The following is a 15,603-nucleotide window of genomic DNA, read 5'->3' as shown; positions in this document are numbered from 1 at the left end:
TTGTTTATTATATTTATGAATGACATCAAGGAAAATATTTCTCGAAGCATGAATTGTTTTGCTGACGATGTAAAAGTTATGGGGATTGTCGAAAATGAAGAACAAGTAAAACAGCTGCAAGAGGATTTAGATCATATTACTAAGTGGGCAGATAAATGGGGTATGGCAGTTAATGTAGGGAAATGTCAAGTGCTACACTTAGGTCATGGAAATAAGCGTATGAGATATCGTTTACAGGGTTCAGTCATAAATCAGGCAGAAAATGTTATGGATCTGGGTGTCTTTATAAATCAGGACTTCAAGTTTAGTCAACAGTGCAGTATTGCTAGTAACAAAGCCAACAAAATGCTTGGGTTCATCAATAGATCTATTTCAAACAAATCTAAGAAAGTTCTTCTGCCTTTATATAGGAGTTTAGTAAGACCTCATTTGGAGTATGCTGTTCAGTTTTGGTCGCCTTATCTGAAGAAAGATATTTTTGTATTGGAAAGGGTTCAAAGAAGGGTAACTAAATTAGTAAGGGGACTCTCAGATTTAGATTATGATACCAGACTTAATAGGCTTAACATGTATAGCCTGGAGCAAAGGAGAGTCAGAGGGGACATGATTCAGTTATTTAAATTTATCAAAATGAAAGATGTAAATGGATTAAATTTTTGCGGGGAAAGCAGGACAAGGGGTCATTGTTTTAAGCTATTTAAATCTCAGGCTAACTTGGAAATCAGGAAAAACTACTACTTTAGCAGGGTTGTGGGCACTTGGAATAGCTTACCGGAAGAGGCGGTAATGAGCAAGGGAGTGAATAGCTTTAAGAGGGCCATTGATCTTCATTGGGGACTAATTAATTGACTAGGACCAGCCTAGCTGGACCCAGAGCCTGTTGCTGGTCATCACATTTGTATTTGTATCTCAAAACCTCGTTTCTACAGATACTGCGCTTTACCATCCCACGACAATACAGTCATTCAGAGTATAACTTTAGCCCACAATTTCTCCATTTTTAACTGCTTCAAATGTATTTAAATACTCGTCTTTGTTGGTGTAAAACAGAATAAAGTTCCTAACAAATTGCATAATTATCCGAAATTAAGAAATTATTTGTGTTAAATTATTTGCCAGGTTCAAAATGATCCTGACATTTAGGGTCACTTTGAGCCACGCCAGAAATGAGATGCATAAGAAATTATTTTAATTAAAGTAGTGTAACTTTAAGGGGGGGAATGAGGTTTCTAAATGTTTAAAAATTCCCGTAATGTGTTTCAGAACATCACCATTACATTCAACATTACAATATAAGGAGAGGAAGTTCGGCAATTTCATAAATAACTTCCAAATAGTAACTTCAGAATTATTGAATGAAGCAGTAAGCTGTTTACAATGTTGCCTACTCTCTTTGTAAACGCAAGGGTAGAAAACTTGTTTCATAACCTTGCGAGAAAAGTACAGCAACGGGCTTTTGATTTTTTTTCTATAATGTGAAATACACAAAACAAAATTAATTGGGACAAAGTAAATCGACATAGCTCAAAGGCCCTGAATGATTGTAGAGTAAAGTGAACGACTTCCTTTTTTTTTTCTTTTTTTTTAGGGGGTGGAGAGGGCTACCAGTTTTAAACCAGAGTAGAAAGCATGAAAAAATGTACTCAACCCCTTTAGATTCTTTAGCCTTAAACCAGAATAACACCCATAGCACAAATTACTTTATCTACTTGCTGTTGTTAAAGCATTAAAGAATTGGAGGGAGGGGGCTTCAAAGGAGGGATTTTCAAAAAGTGATTAATCATTTTAAATATTTTCTACATATTATACTTAGGCCAAACTTGAACATAACCGTTGTTAAGTTACTGTCGATCTAGTTACGCCTTGGCATAAATTTATTTTTCGCCGCATTCTTTAATACAATATTCCATTTACAATGTGTTTGCTTAGGAGCTATCCATATATGATGTCACACTTTTTTAATTACATTTGAGCCCCCTCTCCAAACTTTGTCAGAAAATGTCACGCTTCAATTCACCCCCTTCTGTCCCTTTGTCACATGCCACACTGCATCTCATAGACATTTGTAATAAAATATGCTATTTCAATTAAAGCCCTCCTCACAGCGGGACATCATTTTGTGGTTGATCCTTCAGCGAGTCAACCTGGCATTATGAAAAGCTTTCAGGAAAGAGTCTAACATATCCGTGCTCGTAGTAATGAATTCACCTTACATATGCGATGGAGAAGAAAAGAAAAATGTCATACTTTTGAAAGAACATTTCTCCAAATATATTTGCAAACTCTCTTTCATTTTTACATAGGAAAACTTGTTGACGTTTATTGCTTTCACATCAAACATTTATTTCAAATCTGAAGGTGACATATTTAGCTCTGTTTTCATTTTCATTCAGAAAAAAGCCCACACGTTATTTTTCTTAAATTGTCAATTTCGATATGAATTTTCGTATCGATTCATAACATGTGAAAAAGAAAAGCAAATACTCGTTTCATCATCGGTAAAAATACACATTTATTCTTGTACAACGAAATATCTGATATGGTTTCTAAGAACATAAAAGCTTTTTGCGATAACGAAAAAAAAGAACTTTTTAAACAAGTGAAACTACTCAAAAAGACTATTTGGAATATTTTAAAAAGCCCCTTCGAGTTTCTCAAATTTTGATATCAGTTGAAATGAATTTTTATTTAATATTTTTGTACAAATGTACTAAAGAACGTTTATTTTTTTGCAATCATTCAAAAAGAAGAAAAAACACCTTCAATTTCTATAAATACATCGCTAACTAGATATTTAAAACCACGAAACGTAAGACTATTTAAAAATCCAAACGGCAATGAAAGCAGAAGAGGTTTTATTTCTGAATTCTAAGCTTTTTAAAATATGTATATTTCAAACAAATTTAAGGATTTTTTCTGAATTTAATGTTTTTTTTCTTCTTCTTTTGACAATGAAATATTGATGTTTCTGTTAAATCTCATATCGGCGTCTTTTCTGATTTTGAAAAGAAGTTGTTTAGTGTAATTCTCAGCATTAGCGCCTCGTTTTTAAAGCAAAAAGTGCTATAATAAGCGGTTTTATCAAGCTCATTACGAATGGTGGATAACCAATACCAGCAAGTTTTTTAAAAATGCTTTTCTTGGAAACATGCGAGTTACAAGCAACTGATGTGCTCGCGATTACCTATATCAGGGGGATCTATGGCGAGAGTGTTCTGAAATGTTTTCACGGGAGTATTTTGAAAACTGTTTCAAAGTGTTCTAAAAAGAAGAAAAGTGTATTCAAAAAGTGTTCCAAAAATATCTGAAGTTTTGCAGTGTATAATTCAATATTTTGTTATCTCTTCGCCAGGGGTAAGTATACGGCAGTATCTATAATATCTGTAAAAGAGTTTTCGAGATACTTGAGGAAACACGTTTTGTATTCAATACTAACAATATTGCTGTGCTAAGAAGTGCAAAAGTCATATCTATAGCCAAGTTCAAAATGAGAAATTCCCGTTTAATTTAGTGTGCCTCTATGCATTTAATTCAAATGAAACTTTTTCAGAAATTTTCGAAAAATATTTCCCATCGAAAAATGACCATAAAACATTGTATTTGGGTGAAATATGTGAAAGATAACCACCTGATGACAATAATTCAATTTTCTCTATTTTGACAAAAAAAGCAGATAAGACTTTTGGCTTATCACGGCAGAATAGGGAAATGTTAGATTTTTTTTAAAATAGCGAAAAAAAAATTGGCGAGATCGTATAATAAATCTAGCGTACAATAAGTGACAAACATGCAAAAAAAAAGATAGAAAAAAGCTTCGTTCATAAAAATATGAAAATAAAAGTCATAAGCCTATTAATAAAATGTAACCTTAATCACAGTCACATTTTATTAATTATATGTATCATGCGGTGTCAGTCCACTTGTATATCCTTCAAAACTCACCGACGAAAAATTGTTCTAAAGACTTTTTTTTTTAAGTTTCTAACAATAGAAACATGTTTTTTTTTTTTTTTTGTGTGTGTGTGTGTGTTGTGTGCGTTTTTAATGTTTGGAAACATTGTTTTCTTTTCTAATTTGTCCGAAGTCAGGTTTAAACTTTAGAACAACAAAAAATGATTTTTAAAATAACCACTTTAGACGACCCAATTATGCCACAAATAAACTTTAGGCCAAATTTTATAACCTAAAGTCCTATTACACGGCTTGAAGATATGTGTACTATTCAATTAGCTGTGCGTAGGTCTTTAATTTCGGTCGTTTGCTAAGCTATCTTCCTAAAACATTTTATTTCCGGATCCCAGATTTTTGCCATCAATAGGAGAGAAATCTCGTGTGAGTCCCCGTAAAACTTGCTTTATGATGCTATTAAATGTTCCAGTCTGTCAGCTTATTGTGCCGTTTACTTTTTCGCTGTTAAATCATAGCACTTCACTGTCTTCAACTGATGTTTACTGTTAACTACTTTTAGTAGGTTTATATAAAAGATTACAAAGTTAAGTGAGGAATTGGGAAATATTTCGCTAAAATTATAAATCAAAAAATTAAAGTTTTGATGCCACACTGTAAAAAAAATCCGAAACGTTACTATTTTTGTGTAATGTTTCGGGATTTAAATGGTTTTTATCCACTTCCTGGAAATATCAAATATCATTGTCAAAAAGTTTCCTGAATGGCTACAAGTTGTTCGAATTCAGACTTCTCTCTGTTGTAAAAAAATATTTTTAGCTCCCAGTTTTAAGATTAACTGAGAGTATTTACAAGGTGTAAGCCTTCATCTTGATTATGGCTCGTCCATACTGATTAAACTTCCAAAGGGAGTGAATAAGTATGAACTACGTAGCTTTGAAGGAATTGCAATCAAGTGAGAGACTTGATATTTACTTGCAATTCGGGATTCGAGTTGGCTTTGTTTTCAATTATGCTTCTGGAACTGTTGTGATAAATCAGGAAGGTGCCGACTTGTTATTTTATCCCCACTTAAGAATACTTTGAAGTTTCAGAAACTCGACTGGCTTTAAATGTGAAGATTTCTGGATGTTTCGGGAACGATACTGAATTTAAGCGGAAAAGGTCTTGGTTTTTTCGAGATTTGTTACTGGTATAAATTGGACACAACAGCTGCCTATTATTTTCCAGGAAGTTTCTGAATCGTTTTTACAGTGCACATAGCTTCTTTGACCGCCTAATGTTTTAAAAACAAAAAAATAATGAATAGCATTACAAAAAAAATAGGCGCATGTGCTTACAAGTAAGAAAATATATTATGCACTTTCTGTGTGAGTTTGCAGTCGTTTTATGACTTCTTACCCACTTTCTAATTTACATATAATGTTTTTTCATCGAAACGCTTACTATTTGCATTGAAAAAGAGATTCTCTGAAACCTCGAAACACGTGTATGCAAGTTGATGATCACTATAGACGTTTGTAACAGACTTTTATAAGGTCTGTTAGAAAAGTATCGAACCTTATTTATTTCAGCGAAAACCTGATGGATATGAATCAAGGTCTTGAATTGTAGTGCACATGCGTGAATTTTTTACCGTTTGTCAATAGCGTGTCTTTAGGAAGCAGCGTTTGAATGAGGCAATTCGTTGTGCTGTCGTCGTTTATTCATTTATTTATTTATTTGAAAATTACGGATGGATTGCAGACTACAGAAGTTCTACTGCGTACATTTTTTGTCAGAAACTGCGACAATCAAGAGGAAATCATTGGGAAAATGCAGAAGGCTTTCGATGACAAGCACATTTTTCGAGGTTGATTCAGCCTTTTTTAGCGAAAACCTTTGTCTCCTGTGGTTTAACAGGCTCGTCGCGCTCTTGGTATTGTCACTTGCGACGTCTATCTTTTCCCTAAACTCGAGGTCATGGACATTATGGTTGCAACGACAGTCGATCAGAACTGCATTCCAAGACAGGCCTCCTCGGAATGCTTCTAATACTGTTAAAACCGCTGACAGTAGTATGCGGAGTACCAAGGAGACCATTCTGAGGGAGATTAGGTTTCCAACGCTTCTATATTTTGACAGTTTTTCATCTTCAGCCAAAACTCGAATACTTTTTTGACAGACCTTGCACAAATTATGCTAAATGAATGAGATAATGGCGTAAATCTTAACATTACAGAAAGTCTCTATGTAATTTTAAGATTTGATTTTTTTCATTTTAAAAATTAAAAAGTGGTAGGAACATTTTTTTTTACATTTTCGATTGGGTTAAAAATTTAAATATAATAAAACATCAACCCTAATTTGAGTTTGCATTATGCAAAAAACGACTAGAAATTAATTTATCTGTCTCAAAAAACGGGTTGATGAGCCGTTTTGAAACAGCTTCTTTGCAATCAAAAAGAAGGTGTACAACGAGATGCTATAAAGGTCCTACATAAAAATTTCAACGTTCTACTGCTTGCTATTTTTTAATTTATGAATGACATACATGCACATGCAGACATGATGGCAAAACTCTTTGAAATGAACCTGATATGATTACAATAAACCTTTTGACTGTCCATATGTTTTGTACCTACACATGTACGTACGAAGGTGACGAAAAACTGGACAAAAATAATTCATAAATTAACAAAATGGTAAAAAAGTTGAAATGTTTTAAATACGGTTCTACTTTTGCTTTGCTCAAAGAAATATAAAAATCAAAACTTTTCTGAATGTTATTTGAGTTTTGTCGTCCCCTATTGTCAAACTGCGAGCATTAAGACTATCATCAGGTTGTTAGGTCTTGTAACATTTTAATTAAAATAGCAAAGCTGAAGAGAATACGTTTCGCTCTTGATGCTGGAATGTCGAAAGGAGTATAGTAAAAAAAGAAAACGACATGTGAGAATATGCAGTAGTAAAACTTTCAACCCTCATGAATAATAAAATACGCTAAATCCGCAGTCTTCATGCTATTTAAACATTAAAGACAACATTTTTTTATACATCTTACATTTTCTGAAATTTTCCTTTTCCATGTTTCCTCCTTTCTACATTTCTTTCTTACTTTTTCTTGTTTTCTTTGGTAAAGCATTGCAGTGTATGATTCCAATTTTAATTTCGCTATAATGAGAAATAAGGCAAGTGCTTTTGCTCCCATAATTTTTTTCCTGAAAGAATACTTAACTTACCTCCGAACTTCAAATTTAAAATATTAAATCGCTTAATACTAAGTTAAATTACTTAAAAGTGAAGGAATCTCGGCTAAATAAGGATTAGTTTTCAGAAATATATTTTGGATAAAAGGTACACGATGATATGATGCTTTTGAGAATCACATAGTTTCCTTAATATGTGCATAACTCAAACACGTTTATAAATGGTGTTTGCGTATGCGTGTGTGTGGGGGGGGGTGTTCAGGGGTACCCCCCCCCCCAAGTTCGATGGCGCAAATTCCCCTTCTCCCCTCCCCCCCCCAAAAAAATCTCAACGCTCTTCCCCTTTTTATTTTTTAGTTTTTAGCTCTCTTTTATATTTTATTTATTTTTTTAAATATTTTTTATTTGTTTATTTATTTTTAGTTATTATTATTATTATTATTATTATTATTATTATATTAGAAAAGTTCTGTTCTACGCCAATGACATACACACAACATACATACAAACACACATAAAAACGAAAAAAAAATGAAATAAAATGTAAACAGAACAAAATAAAATAAATTGTTTAAATTAAAACTAAATAAAAAAATAAACAATAAATAAAATTTTTAAAATCCCCCCCCCCCAAAAAAATAAAACTCTCCATCCCCTTGTCGGCACCCCTGTGGGGGTTTTATTATTAATATTATCACTATTTTAATCTTGAGATTTTTTTTCAAGACGAATGAGGAAAACAACCAGATTGCGCTATGATAAGCATTACGTCATATCGTTTTCTTAATTGAAGAAATTAGGATCTTAACATCAAGATTTCTATTTTCCAGTTTTCTCAAGTGCATTAAGGGGGTATCTCTCCCCTCCCCCCGTCACTATTTCCCTACATTTTATTTATACGGTAAAACCAGGGATAATTTGGTGCCGGAACGCACCTGGCATTGCTTTTCCGGCAAAACCAATTTCCTTTCTCATAAAATTGCTCATGACTCAGGGCTTTATTGGCGTTCTTGTAATGAAAAAAATTGCGAATTTACTCTTGTTTGAAACTTAGTACATTAAAAAACAAGGTATATTTCAAAAAGTAATTAATTATTAACATAAATTAAGGCAAGAAATGTGAATAAACGTTTCTCTCGGAAGAGAAAATATGATTCATTTGATTTCGCGTCTGAATACCTAAGTAACAAATGCGAGAAATAATATCATTCTGAAAATGATTAATTGACGAAAGATTCTTAGCAAAAATCTAATTTATCCTCCTTTTGTAAAGAGAATTTTCATTAATAAATAAACCCAGCACTTCATTTTAATTTACTTTAAGCTTTCTTTAATTCAGTGGGGATAGTTTTTAAACGGAGTTTCCTGAGATGAACTGATTTAATCGGCAACAGATCACAAAGTATTTTCTTCCACCAAAAATTTTAAAGAACGTCTGCTGCATTTGATATGTTTTGTTTCGAGGAAATGTGATTTGATTGAAATTATTTGGAGTTCAGGCGGTTCAACTTTTTTTTTCTTCTTCTTCTTCTTTAAAGGAAATCCAATACGTTTATCATTGTCAAATAGCTCATTTTAAAATACTAAAACATGATTTTCGTTCATTTTTCTTTTGCTTTAGAATTGCTTGTATTATTATTTATTTTTTATTGTTTTTGCGTAAAGAATTATTTTTCTTTCTCTTTTCCGAAAAGCTAAAAGTAAATAACGGAAAGTAATAAAAAAGAAAGCATTGAACTTATATTACTCTCAAAAATATCGTCAAATCACAAAAAGAAATATGAAATCGATGAATTCCGTAAATATACGAAAAAAATGTGCATAATAGGCTTTGTCTGTTGGTTTTCTGTCCTTAATAACGAATCGAAGGCTTATTTCTTTCAAATATATTTTTTTCTTTTCCGAAAATTTCACTCTCAACCGACATCCATTTATTATCTTAATATATAAAAATCTTCTGTGCGGACGTTTGTCACCATAAGGCTCTTAAACGGTTGGACCGATTTTGATCACATTTTTGTGTGTAATTAAGTTGTGGCAAGCATGGTTTCGAAGCGCGATGGATCGAATCGGAAAAATTTTTGTTAATTAATTAATTACAACATTGGATGATTATATCTTCCAAATGATGAATATTTATTTTAATCTATTGTTGAGCGAGAACTGGAATAAAAATTTAACTCGTTACCAAAGACAATAAGAAAGCCAGCTCTGCTTTTTGTAATGAAATTTCCTACTTCTATAAGTCAATTGAGAATAGATAAAACGTAGACAGAGAGTGAAGATTTCATTTCTTAAAAGCAACGATTTTAGGTCCCGAGATATAGTTTAAAGTAAAGTACTGGAAGGTTCACACAAAACGTGTGTTCAGTTGTCCTAATTGAACCATGTGACCGGATCGGTGCTTTAGGTTTTCCTAACCGAATGATCAGAAAGTACCGTACCACGTAACACTTGTTTCTAGGCTCAAATCCATTTGAGTTTTGGCTCCAATGTCAAGAATACTTTAAGGATTATCTAAGTAATCAATACATTATTAAAGGAAAAGATGATGTAATTTTATTTTTGTTCAGATAAATTACAACAGGGTAGTTCTGTACACAAAAGATCAGTGCAGTGGAAGATCTTTATCTTTGGTGTAAAGAACAAATTAGGCAATATATGAAGTTTTAAAAGTTTTCGTTCTAAAGATCGGACTGCTAATCGGTCGGAGTTGACTTCGCTCACTGATCGGCCGGATTACAGTAAAGTGGTGGCTTGGCGACTTTGGCTATAAACAATAGAGATGCGTGATCATTTGTTTACATTTAAAAGCTACTGTTAATGTGATTTATTGTATTTTTTGTTTATTTGGCGAAATATTTCAAATTGCAAAGAATTGCCTTTCGATTTTAAAGAGTTTTTAGTCATTTTAGTTGAAGAATGGGTTTATTTTACATCGGGAGGAGGGGGGAGGGATGAGTGATTTTCGCCTTATTCAGAGAACTGTTTTTACATTTATTATTTTTTTAAACGATATCCTTTCGATTGTTTTATTCTTTTTCATATGGGGGATGTTGCAGTGGGATTTCCCTATCGTTCTAGATTTGTAGTCAGTTTTTTACACTCAATATCTGAGGACGCTTTTCATCCTTTGAGTATGACAGAAGGAACAAACCATCAAGTACGGGAGAAAAAATAGTTAATAAAACAACTGCTCAGTGGGCATTGGATAAACCAGGTTGAAATAAATATACGCATTCTGACACCAAGCAGCTTAAAACATTTTCTTTTTGCTTATTCTTTTCAACAAAACGGTTCAAACAGTTGATAATTTATTGAAATTCTTCAACTTTTCAGTTGACTAAGTTTGAACAGAACAACGTTTGTCGGGTCCTCTAGTAGCCTTATAACTATTTGCTAGTGAGTCAGAAATATTTGTCTATCCTTATTGTAGAGAATGTGTGGATAAGTGAAACAGTTAAGATAAGTTAACGTTTTTCAAAATGAACAAACTGAAAATTTATTTTAAATATCGCAGAACACAGAAAAAATCATTATAACTAGATATTATTAGTCGGACTCCGACTCTCCTATTCCGACTCTGACTTCGTAACTTACGCAAAAATTTAGACACGGGGGAAAAATGACTGACACAGACTCTTGGAATTTTAAAATCTTCGACTACGACTCCTTTAAATCAAAATAAGTCCAACTTTGAATCCGCAAACATTGGCAGAGTTTCGGACTCTGAGGGAAAATGACAAACTCCAAATCCGAGTCTTTGAATTAAAATCCTTCGACTCCCGACTCTGACTCTTTTATACCAAAATGAGATTGACTCCAACTCCGCAGCCATAATTTTTATTGTGAAATAATTATTGTTAATATGATTTGTTTTAATTTCCACTCTACAGTTTTAATTTATGTATTCAGTTTTTGGCGGAGAAATTCGGAGTCCTTTATATTTCTACATAACGTTATGCGCTGACGAATTTTTATTTATTTATTTTCGACAACGAAAATTATTTCTTTAAGTTGAGATTTATTGTTTTTATTTATTTTTGAAAGAACATTTAGTCATTTTTTAAATTATTTTTTAGCAACAAGGGAAAAACGAGCGCTTTTTTTTTTTTTTTTTGATATGATGTATTTATTTATTTTTAGAACAACATTTATTCGTTTTTGAAATTATTTTTTAGCAACAAGGAAAAAATGAGCGGTTTTTTTTTTTTTTTTTTTTTTTTTTTTTTTTTGATATGATGTATTTATTTTAATGAGGTTACAAATTTTTATATTTTTCCTTTTGAAAGCAATTAAAAAAAAAATAATGGATAAAATATGTATTGCTGCCTTGTTTAAAAGGTGCTACTACTTTATTTTTTCGTTTATTGTTTTTTCACGCCTCTATTTATTTACATGAGCGAGGCATATTTTAATTCTAGAAATCAACTTGAAATATTTAAAAAATATTTCAAATAATTTGCGATTTCAGCTAATTTTGAAAACATTGATCAGATACTAGAAAGTTGAAATTGGCATACGGGAAAGCAGGCTAGTTTAGTTCTAGACGGAACTTCTTAATCTTGTTTTGGAAAAGAGACTTAAACCTTCAAGAATTTATATGTTATGAAATCTTAATGTTTGCAACATATATAACGAAATCAAGACAAACATTCAAAAAACTATCCTTTTTCCTCCAATAAAAATGTCAATGCTCATTTAGTAAAAGCACATCCTGCGTTATAAAAGCGTGTGTAATGTATGTATAAAAGATTACCGGAGAATTCTGAAAGAAAAAGACAGTAAGATGAAATATTTATTGTTTTCGTTTCCCTTTAACCTTTTCTCAAACGGCTGATATTTTCCTTGAAGAGAGCTAAGCAACATCAGTGGTTTTAAGAAAGAGCACATTGGCAAAATGTTTGTGTCATAAGATATAGATGATCCTTTCACCTTTTAAAACATTTATGTGTAATTGAAAACACGCCTTAATACTTCTTAACAATTTTTAATTTCAAATTTGATAGAAGTGTTAAAATTGCTGCAGAAGGAAGTTTTTTTTTTTTTTTGATATTAAATAAATGCAGTAATCTTACTATGAAATACCTTCATCAGATTGAAAACCTTCGTCCTAGTGTTGAAATAAATATTTCCACTGAAGAAATAAAAAAATTATTAAAAGTTAAATAACTGTTTTCTTTTTTTTTCAATTAAATTTTACAGAGGATCTGGTGATACATTTCTTCATACAAAATCATTAAACAAAAAATTAGACTGCATTCAATGTTAAGAATTCACTCTTTTATTTCAAAAAATAAGTAGTGTTAAATACAACCTCTAAATTTTAAAATACAAATTTAGATGGCATTTTACAGCTCTGAAGACGCATAGTAACTGATTTACAAATTTTGAGTTGAGTCATTCCATGTCAAGTGACCTAGGGGTCCCCACTCGACCATCTCCGATTTGGATGAAATTTTATACAGGAGTAGAGATGCCTTTGAAACTAATCAATGCAAATTTTCAGCTTCCTAGATCCAAATCCTGCGGATCTATTATCTCCGAAAAATGTGATCCAAGATGGCGGATCAGCTTTTTGTGCCAAATTGCCAAGTTTACACCAATTTTACAGGAAATTTTATTACACTGAAAGCCTGAAATTTTAGGCGCTTAAAGTATGGTTGACCGTTAGTATATTCAAGTATTTTTGTGAATTTGAGCTCGTTAGATTTTGTGTAGCGTGCACGTGAACTTGTGAAAAAGCGCGATGGGAAAACATTTTCCTGGATTTTAGATTGTCATAAAATCTGAAAAAAAAATAATTCAAAAGCTCGTACTGCGTGACTTCATTTCAAAAATGCTTGTTTTTAATGGGTTACAGTTACAGAGCTTGAATATGTATTTTCTAGAAGATATTGTGATTCAAAGTGGCTATCAAAACCGTTCACGTGAAAAATAGCCTACTTTCAAAGCGCTATAGCTCAAGTTTGTCACCTAGCATCTTCTTTCTGTTTGTACCATCAGAAAGAACACACTCTTTCCTTTCAAAATAAGTTTTTTTTTTTTTTGATGGTGTTCTTTCGAATAAGGATGAAAAAATGAGCTTGAAATTATGTCAGTCGTAACGAATCGCCATGTTCAATCACAGATTACGGGACATTTTATAAACTGGAAGCCGGAAATTTTAGGAGCTTAAAGTACTTTTGGTTGTCAACACGTTCTAGTATTTTTGTGAGTTTAAGTTCATTAACTTTTGTGTAGCACGTGTGCAAAGTCTTGACAAAATATAGCAGAAAAACTTTTTCCTGGATTTTAGAGTGTCATAAATTCTGAACAAAAATTATTCAAATGCTCGAAGTTTGTAATTCTATTGTCGATATGCATGTTTTTAATGGGTTATAGTTGCAGAGCGTAAATATTGATTTTATAAGAGATATTGGCTTCCAAAGTGGCTATCAAAATAGTTCCCATGAAGACTAACCTGTTTTTAATGCCCTGTAGCTCAAGTTTGTCATCTTGCATCTTCCTTTCGTTGGTACCATGAGAAAGAACATATTTTTTCCTATAAAAATAGGTTTTCTTTTAAATGGTGTTGTTTCAGAAAAGCGGGAAAAAATGAGCCTGATATACTATTTGTCGTTAGCGAGAAAATCTCATTCTTAAATGAATAAAGAATGGTGAATGCCGTGACAACCGACTTATAGGGATTTTGCAACTGTTATAAGTCAGAAATAGTTTTTTATTAATCATTAAAAGGGATACTTTGCAAATGAAATATGATAAAAAAAGAAAATTATCTTGTTCTTTCTAGTGTATCAGTCCGCTTCCTAAACAAAATACTTTTCTGATTCTAACATATTTTATTTACAAAAGAACTTTTTAAATGATTAATAAAAAACTACTTCTGACTTATAACAGTTGCAAAATCCCTATAAGTTGGTTGACACGGCATTCACGATTCTTTATTTATTTAAGAACGAGATTTTCTCGCTAACTACAAATAGTATATCAGGCTCATTTTTTCCCCCTTATCTGAAAGAACACCATCGAAAAGAAAACTTATTTTTATAGGAAAAAATATGTTCTTTCTCATATGGTAATAACGAAAGGAAGATGCAAGGTGACAAACTTGAGCTACAGGGCATTAAAAACAGGCTATTTTTCATGTGAACTATTTTGAAAGCCACTTTGGATGCCAATATCTCTTAGAAAATCAATATTTACGCTCTGCAACTATAACCCATTAAAAACATGCATATCGACAATAGAATTACAAAGTTTGAGCATTTGAATCATTTTTGTTCAGAATTTATGACATTCTAAAAGCCAGGAAAAAGTTTCTCTGCTGCGTTTTGTCAAGACTTTGCATACGTGCTACACAAAAGTTAATGAACTCAAACTCACAAAAATGCTAGAACGTGTTGACAACCAAAAGTACTTTAAGCTCCTAAAATTTCAGGCTTCCAGTGTTATAAAATGTCCCGTAATCTGAGATTGAACATGGCGATTCTTTACGACTGACATAATTTCAATCTCGTTTTTTTATCCTTATTCAAAAGAACACCATCAAAGAAAAAAGTTATTTTGAAAGGAAAAAGTGTGTTCTTTCTAATGGTATAAACGAAAAGAAGATGCGAAGTGACAAACGTGAGCTATAGCCAGGGCCGGATTAGCCATAGAGCAGAGGTAGCAAATTCTACGGGCCCCGCGCTTCTGGGGGCCCCGCGCCGTGAGAAAAAATTTCAGAAAAAAAAATATTTTCAGTGCTTTAACCCGTTTAAATTTCTCTCTACCTTTCTCTTTTTATTTATATTTAGCTTTTCTAAATGCTCAGGTAAATTAGAAATTTTATTTTTTCGATAGATTGCTTTCCAGAAATAGTGGAAGGCGAAAAAGCTCTGTTGGGTCAGAAAAGTTTCAAAACTGACCTAAAAATTACAATTTTAGGCACAATTTGTAGAACGAAGAATTGGGTTTTCTCTGTTTTTTTTTTTTTTTTTTTTTCAAAATGAAGTCAATTTTAAGGTATCGTAGGAAATTTAAGGGAGTTAGGGTCCTAAAACTTTCAGCTATTCAAGCCTTAAAAAAAAAAAATGTTTTGGTTGCTTTATAATAATAGAGGGAAGGGGTTCTTTCCTGAAATTGTGCTCAAAACTGAAGTCAATTTCAGCCTATCTTTGGGAGGAAAGGGTTTGAGGGATCGACCCATGGTATAGCTGAAAACAAAATTTCAATCTATGTGGGAAGATTAGAGAAAGGGATGAGGGTCTGAACTCCCCCAGAAACAATTCTGACTTCAAGTTTCAAATCGTGGTTTTAGATTATCACTGGAGACGTCATCAGGGGGGGGATACAGTTTTGCTTCGCAAAATGTTAGAAACTGAAATCTTCAAGACGCAGGCTATCTTTAATTCTAACTTTAGGTAAAGAGTGATGCTTTGGAGCCTTTTCCCCCGAATATTGAGAAGTTTGGGAAGTAGGTGGCTATTCTCCTTTAGAATTTTTTTGAAATTTTAAAAAATTTAAG

The sequence above is a fragment of the Uloborus diversus genome, chromosome 8 (genome assembly GCF_026930045.1).
Source record: "Uloborus diversus isolate 005 chromosome 8, Udiv.v.3.1, whole genome shotgun sequence".
In the NCBI taxonomy this organism is placed as follows: domain Eukaryota; kingdom Metazoa; phylum Arthropoda; class Arachnida; order Araneae; family Uloboridae; genus Uloborus; species Uloborus diversus.
The sequence above is the reverse complement of the archived record's forward strand: the minus strand, read 5'-3'. Positions refer to the sequence as shown.